This window comes from Prionailurus viverrinus, chromosome A1 (genome assembly GCF_022837055.1).
Source record: "Prionailurus viverrinus isolate Anna chromosome A1, UM_Priviv_1.0, whole genome shotgun sequence".
Lineage (NCBI taxonomy): Eukaryota > Metazoa > Chordata > Mammalia > Carnivora > Felidae > Prionailurus > Prionailurus viverrinus.
This window is the reverse complement of record NC_062561.1, coordinates 113682833-113690915: the sequence shown is the minus strand read 5'-3', so window position 1 is coordinate 113690915 and position 8083 is coordinate 113682833.

Below are 8083 nucleotides of genomic sequence, written 5' to 3'. Positions count from 1 at the left end.
TTGTATGTTAACTTTAATTTAAATAAATAAATTGAGGGGGAAAAAAAGAGTTGAGGAACTTGAGATAGGAGTGAAGGCAATTCTTACAGGATGATAGAGCGTAAAGAGAAGGGAAGCAGGGGGTGTGGTATGGTATCAGGAGGATATTCTTAGGGAGAGTTGGTTTTGCTTATTTGTTTTTAATACAGAAGGACCTGAGCATGTTTAGAAGAACATGGTTTCAGGAAGAAGATTTAAGTAAGAAAGACAAAGACAATCTATTGTCCATGAAGGTCCTGAGAAGAGCAGATACAAGAAGAAGAGAGAGCAAAACCAGCTGGAGACAGGTCTAGATTTCTCGCTGGGAAGCTGAGAGCATTTCCCATACAATGGCTTCAGTTTTCCTTATGAAGCAAGAGTTGGGGTTGGGGCATGTGGGTGGCTCAGTCACTTAAGTTCTGGACTCTTGATCTTGACTCAGGTCATGATCTCATGGTTCATGGGATTAAGTCCTGCACTGGGCTCTGCACTGACTATCCAGAGCCTGCTTGGGATTCTCTCTATCCCTCTTACTCCGCCCCTCCATCACTCATGCTCCCTCTCTCTCTCAAAATAAATAAAATAAAACATGTTTAAAAAGAGTTGGGACCAACTACTGAGACTGCAAGGGAAAGATTAGATGGCTGAGGTCCAAGGATAGAGGAGGGAGGAGGAGGTTTGAAATACTAGTGTTATGATTAGTCAGCATCTATGCACAGCAGCACTATGAGAATGTAGAAGGTCTACTTCATTTTATGATGCCTCGTTTTTAGTGGAACATTCTGTCCTACTGTGTGATTTTTGCCAAGCCCGACACAATTGTTTAGTGCGAGCATGGAGAAAAGACATAATGTGGTTGCTTCCAAATTGCGGTTCTGCTAGATGGCTATTTTGAGAAGACAGAGGCGCAGATGTGTTGAGGATAGCGTGAACAGAGTTGTTGGAATGTAAGATGGGCAGAGAGAAATGTAAAGGAAGGAAGGGATGTTTCAGTATGGCTGAAGAAGAGAGGAGGTGACAGCGGAGGAACAGGGAAGACCCTGGTGCCAGAGATGGGGAAGGCTTGAATCTGTGACTCTTGCAAGATGGCTGTTTTAGAAGATAATGAGGATAAGACTGGAAAACTGGGGTAGAATGGCCACAACGTGAAAGGTGAGGAGGACAGGGGGCTGAGAGGCCAGGTTGTTGGATGGGTTGTCCATGTAGCCATGAAGTCACCCAGGACAATAGCTGGGCTGAGGGTTGAGAGAAAGATGGTAAGACAGGGACCACCTGTCTGATACATGGGAGAGTGTAAAGTGGCAGGAAGGCATTTGAAAGGCAAGACGTGGGGAGTCTGGATGTCACAGGGCCCAAGAGGAAAAGATGGTCTTTGTTTGATGTTCATTTACCCGTTGGATGGGAAGAAATGGTTTGGAAGTAACAGTTGGAAGCAAGAAGGGTCACATATTCCACTTTGGAGTCATGGTAGAGAAAGAGACTTTGGAGTCATGGTAGAGAAAGAGAACTGATAACCTCTTGACAGGGCTGCAAGAAAACCAGGTCCTGAGGAAGCGGAGCTAAAGAAGGGAAAGAGGTTGTGTTTATTCATTTATATTTTCTCTCTCTATTTACCCACTGTTAGAGATGAGAAAATTGAGGCTCTGGGGACAAGGGTTAAAATCCACCTCTCCAGGATTTATTTTTATTTTTATTAAAAAAAATTTTTTTTGTAACGTTTATTTATTTTTGAGACAGAGAGAGACAGAGCATGAACAGGGGAGGGGCAGAGAGAGAGGGAGACACAGAATCCGAAACAGGCTCCAGGCTCTGAGCTGTCAGCACAGAGCCCGACGTGGGGCTCGAACTCATGGACCGTGAGATCATGACCTGAGCCGAAGTCGGGCGCTTAACCGACCAAGCCACCCAGGCGCCCCTCCAGGATTTATTTTTAAATACTGTTTGTTCATCTACTATCTCTATATGCAGCATGAGAAGGCAAATCACATGCCACGTTGCCCGTATGTGTATAGAAAATGTTAACCATGCATGTCACATATCCCCTACTCAAAAAACAAATCATCATTAAGCCCATCTAGTATCAAATGTACTAAATAATCTCTTAAGAAATTTAGGATTTTTTGGACATATATTTGACATTATTGAATCTCTGTGACAAGTATAACCTTTCTTTTAAAAAAATATTTTTGGGGGCACCTGGGTGGCGCAGTCGGTTAAGCGTCCGACTTCAGCCAGGTCACGATCTCGCGGTCCGGGAGTTCGAGCCCCGTGTCGGGCTCTGGGCTGATGGCTCAGAGCCTGGAGCCTGTTTCCGATTCTGTGTCTCCCTCTCTCTCTGCCCCTCCCCCGTTCATGCTCTGTCTCTCTCTGTCCCAAAAATAAATAAAAAAAAATGAAAAAAAAATATTTTTGGAGTAACCATGAAAGGTAGAACTTATAAATATGATTTTTAGCAACATGAAAACAAAATAGATCCTCAATCAGGTTTTTCTTTCAAGTAGAAATGCAAGATGAAGCAGACCTCTTCTTTACCAAACAGACATGGTGATGCAAGGAGAAAATTCCCAAAGACCAAGACACCGAGATTCCACCTTTAAGTTCTGTTTCTCCAAGAGCAGGGAGACTCACAAATATTTGTAATACCGATATTACACCAACGTTGATTCTAACTAAACAATGTCTTTTAAAGCAGAGACCTCTCCTTTCCTATCGTTCTCATACATCCTCTTCTTTGAGGAGACAAAATCCTGAGCTCTATATTTAATGTTCATTTTCCAGAAACAGAGCAGCACTGAGAAGGGAAGCTTTTACAAGTGTGATATCAACTTCAAACATAAAATTTCTTTGGTACCATTATTTCACACAGACCTAAACAGAGTTTATAATTCATATATAGGTAGTGAATATTTTGTAAAAGTTTATCATCAAGCCCTGGTATATCAGGAATCCAAAGGGAACTTGATCTAGCAAATGCGTTAACATCAAAAGCTGTCTTGCGTGGACACGGTATTTCTTAACCTGTTTTTCTTATAACTCAAAATAGGCTCTTAGACATCAGCTGCCTTGTCACTATACGTTGGGTTCAGATAATGTAGTCAGCATCACGGTGAAAATTACAGATGTCAGCAGCAGGGGTGAGGGGATTCTCAACTCTTGCCCTGACCTTTAGGTAACCTTCAACAAGTCCTTTGAATTCTGAAAGCTCCTTTCCTCATCTTTGGAAGAATACAACAGTGACACCCACTGTGGGGGCCTACGGAGTCGGGGGGAGTGAAGAAGGTGCTGTGGGAAGTCTTTGGCAAAGTATACAGTGCAATACAGAGAAGGTCCCTAGAATCAATTAGTAATAACTAATAACATTATTAATTATAGATAATTATAAATAATTATTGGCCCCACTTCTCTCAAGATCCCGCTCATGTTCCACTATTTTAATGAACACTCATATCCTACCAAGTGTCCATGACCTTTCTTCCAGTTCCCGAATTCATATAGGATACACCATGTGAACTACATGATTCGGTTCTTGATCGTGTACTGTCATGAATCATTCTCCGGGTGACGTTATAAATGTAATTCCTGTACTGTCATGGATTGGTCTCCTGTAATGTTTCATGTGTAATTCCTATCACCTCCTTTAAGAAATCTTCCACTATAGCCCTTACATCTCTTTCAGCTTACCTAGGTGAGCTCTGTGCTTCCCTGGGATTCTGTGCCTTTATTTTTACTGTATCAAGTAATACTAAATTAAAATTTTTAATTTACATGTAAATACTTACCCTATTATACCACATCTTCCTGTGCCTTACCCATCTCTCTAGGGTTGGGTAACCCTAGAACTGAACTGACCCATACTTGTATTATAAATTTCAAGAGTGTGGATGCTGCTTTTTTACTGTCTTTTGGCTACTCTCTAGTAAGTCTGAGTGTCTAGCTGATGAGGCATTATGTTTAATGATGCCTCTCCCACTAGGCATCCTACCCATGTGATAACCACTGGAACACAAGTAAGGTGGGAGGGTTAATAAGTAGGACAGGAAATAAAAATTCTGTATCAAAAAGTTTCGGGAACTGTTAATCAAGTAGGTATTGCAAGCCTTTTCAGAATCTTTCCTATGATAATATCATTTATGACTCTTACAAAGGGGAGAATAATTGAAACTCAGTGCTCTTTCTATTGTGGGAGTGGGGAGTACGGAGTTACTGTAGGGAGTTACAGTCTTTTAGGAGCACTGGAGAGACCAACATGGCCATGATCCATCCATGAGATAACCCAGATGTGCCTGGTTATCAAAGGCCTCTGAACTTTATTTTTTTTAACAAGAAAAAGCATTTTATTAACAGAGAAAACCATAGTTACAAAGGCCTCTGAACTTTAAAATCACATAGCTGTCAACTAAAGTTGTGAGATATATAAACACCACGATTTACATACATATATTCTAACCCCGGTTTCCTTCAGAGTTCTTACTGCCCCTTCCTTCCTTTCTTCCTTCCTTCTTTTCTTCCCTCCTTCCTTCCCTTCCTCTCTTTTCTCCTTCCTTCCTCTCTTTCATTGTTGCCTTTGCTTCCCAACCCTCTCCCTCCTTCTCACTGTCTTTTTGCAAATTTGCTTATTGTGGTTCTTCTCCAACATACTCACACATGTCATGAGAGAAGGAAATTTACCTGTCTTTTTTACCGCCAAAATTCCAGGGCCCAGAACATCACGTAGTGTAAACTAAGCCCTCAATAAATATTTAGAAATGAAAGAAGTGTCCCTCTTTGATTGTGCAAAATTTAAATAAGTGTTGACCAGACATCAGTCCCAAATGCTCTGTTCACTAAACTGACCTGGTATACGACTTTTTAAAGAAAATCACTTAGTTGTTTAGCACACAGCATGCCAAGAGAATAAATCTGTTGAAACATCAAGTCAGTTCCTAGACAGAATTGTATTTGGCAAGAAAGGGAAATCCCTGAGGCCATGCCTGGGGGGTGAAGCACAAACTCCATGAAGGCAGGACCTTGGTAGATGACCCAGCTGCTGGTCTTGTAATATAGACAGAGGTACCTTTTAATGGAGACAGAAAGCTCTGATTGGTGGAGTATCATGGGAAATTTATATTTTTCTTACATTTTTTTCCAGTTTCAAATGGCATTTTGGGCTTTTTATAAGATGACTGACTATAAATCCCTATTTCTCTTGTTAGTGAGTCATCAATTATTTGTATAGTCATTATCACCCAGGAGTAAAGACCTATTCAATCAGTGGATGAAAACACAATATGTGATGATGTTCATATTCCATCATGTTGCAATAAAACAGAAAAAGTTTCACAGGCAGATTCCCTTGCCCCTCAATACATGTCTCCTTACCTGTGTCTATAAATGACAGCACCTATCCCAACACCTCAGGAAATCAGCCAAAGTAATTTATTTTTGTGTCTCTGGTTGCAAAAGTTTGAATAATCAGATAGTGAAACATATATGACTTAGATTAAAGGGAATGGCAGCCTTATATCACAGTATCAGGGAAGCAATTCTTGCAAACAAGGATGTTTACTAGAAAATGCCTAGCTTAGAATTCATCTTGGCAAGAAAAATGATGTAAGACCTTCTGCCAGAATCCATTCCATTTTTAGGATAACAAAAGGAAAGAAAGCTTCTAGAGCTCTCCCTGAAACCATATTTCTAAGCAATACCTCTAGGAAATTTATTTTTTCACCTAATAATGTATGCATTTCCCCTTTGGCCCTCTTAACTTTTCTGAATTCTTTAATTGATTCTATATGGTAAAATTTCTATTGTCAAGGCTTAATTCATGGCAATGGCAGGGGCATCACCTGAACAAGGCCAGCACTGGCCACCACAGCCAGTTCCCATAAGTCAGAAAATGAGGTCTTCATTCCTTTGATTTAAAGTTTAATAGGCAGAGAGAAATCTTGTTTCCTTATTTCTCAGTTATCTGGAGATGGGAAGGAATCCAATAAAATTTGGCATATTCAAAATTCACGTGTTCTAAATTATGTCCAAATTTACATTTAACAGATTCAAAAAAGGAGTGGCATGCAATGTAGCCATTTTAAGTTGAGGACTGAGGGCTGAGAAAACTTGAAGTTCAAGTAATATACATCACTGATGAGAAAAGTGGATGTCTTTTGGGTGATGAATTTCATTAGAAAGATGGCGAACCAAATATTGTACACCCTATATTCCCTCAAAGCCTAGCAAAGTATTATACCGAACATTTTTGAATTGCATTTGCATGAATTAGTGAGCAAGTAAGACAGGGAATGAATGAATAAATGAGGCAACAAGAGATTAGGAAAAATGACCCCAAGTTACATATTTGCTGAGAGGATTTCCATCTACATCAAAGGGGTTAGTTCCATGAAATGAAGACCTTATCTGTTTCGTTCACCATAGTTTTCTACAAGCTCTTATATGATAATGGGCGGTTCTGTTTTATAATGTTCTACAACAAAAATCCTACTCATTCTTCAATATTTTCTCTAATCCTCGACTTCTGTACACGAACTGACACCCATCCTGAAGGCAATGTGCTCTCGGGCATCTTGTTTGAATCATCTGCCTTACAGCAGGGGGCTCTCAGGGAAGGATGACATTCTAAAATCTTGCATGGCTTGACTGAGAAGACTATACAGAGTTTTAAGATAAAATTAGGCAATCAATATTTTGACCAGTTTTACATAATCATCCCAAAGTTTGGTCTCTAGCATTCTATTTCTTTCAATTGCTCAAAGAAAGCAAGCTTGGGCAGCAAACGTGTCCACCCAGAAACTGATGAAAGGTGAGAATCTAACATAAAGGCAGCAAAGCACATAAAATAGGAGGCTTTGTGCCCGTACGCCACAAGCGTAATTCCACTTGGCGAGAAAAGATTATCATTTAGACACACAGGGAATAAAGTGGAAATAATCACAGGGCAGGGTATACATAAGCATACAGTGTTGTCTAAAACTTTTTATTATGATAAACCTAATGCATCAGGAATGTAAATATTTTGAAGAGAATAAAGAAGAAAATGGAAAAAAAAAGGTAATGCCATGACTCACAAGTTTAAACTATTAATATTTTTATATATTTCCCTATTATTTTCTATGCCCACCTGCATGTGTGTCTAAGGATGGGAATTCATTTCCTATTCATGCTTAATTTGTAACCTGGTTTTTTTTTCCACTAAGCATAATAATGTGAACACTTGTCTACATCACTTGTTCTGATCTCGGGTAACATTCCTTAGTGGGGCAACGATGTGTGGCTGACAGTGGTTTCACTGTATTGATCCCACCCAAAGGCTTACTCAAAGCTTTTTTTGCCCGCTTTCGAGGCTACTGGTGACACGAAAACCTCGTGGAATCTCAAAGAGAGTTCATCCAGGGATGCAGACCCAAAAGATCATGGCAGAACGTAAAGACCACAGCTTTCTTCCTGTGGCACGTCTGTCTTCATCTCTGGAATTTGGCAAGCTTGCTTCCACTGCCACTCCTCCTTCTGCTATTAGCCTGGGAGGTCATCCAGCTTCCTCTCTGTGATTCTAGTTATGGAAACATTTGTGAAGAATGGCTAAAATGGTTTCTTTGCCCAGAGGTTGCTCTATATGCTTCATTAATTAAATCCATATGTAAGTTACAGAAGATCCCTTTTCATGTGGAGTTATACCATGAATACACTACTCACTATATGTGCCGGGTCCTTTAAATGGCTGGAATCTTGGTAGAGTTCTGGAGAACAGAGGAAAAAGGTGAGGGAGATGGACAACAGTGCTAACAGTATAACCATAAAACCCAGTCTTTAAACTCAGTGCTTTAATTAGTTCGATATTGACTTTTTTCTCGCAATAAAGGCGCACTATCATTCATTATCTCATAAATTTCCTTTAGTATAATAAAGAGTTTTTCTGGCCGTTGTTCCTGGTTCCTCATACAAAGCTTCTAAAACCCCTGAAATTCCCTGAGTAATGGGGTGTCTGTTATGCTATTAAGGTGACTGACAGTGAAGACCCTAGATGGCTTCAGCTGTGCTAGCTGGGCTTGATCCCCAGAAAGTTCTACCATGCAGT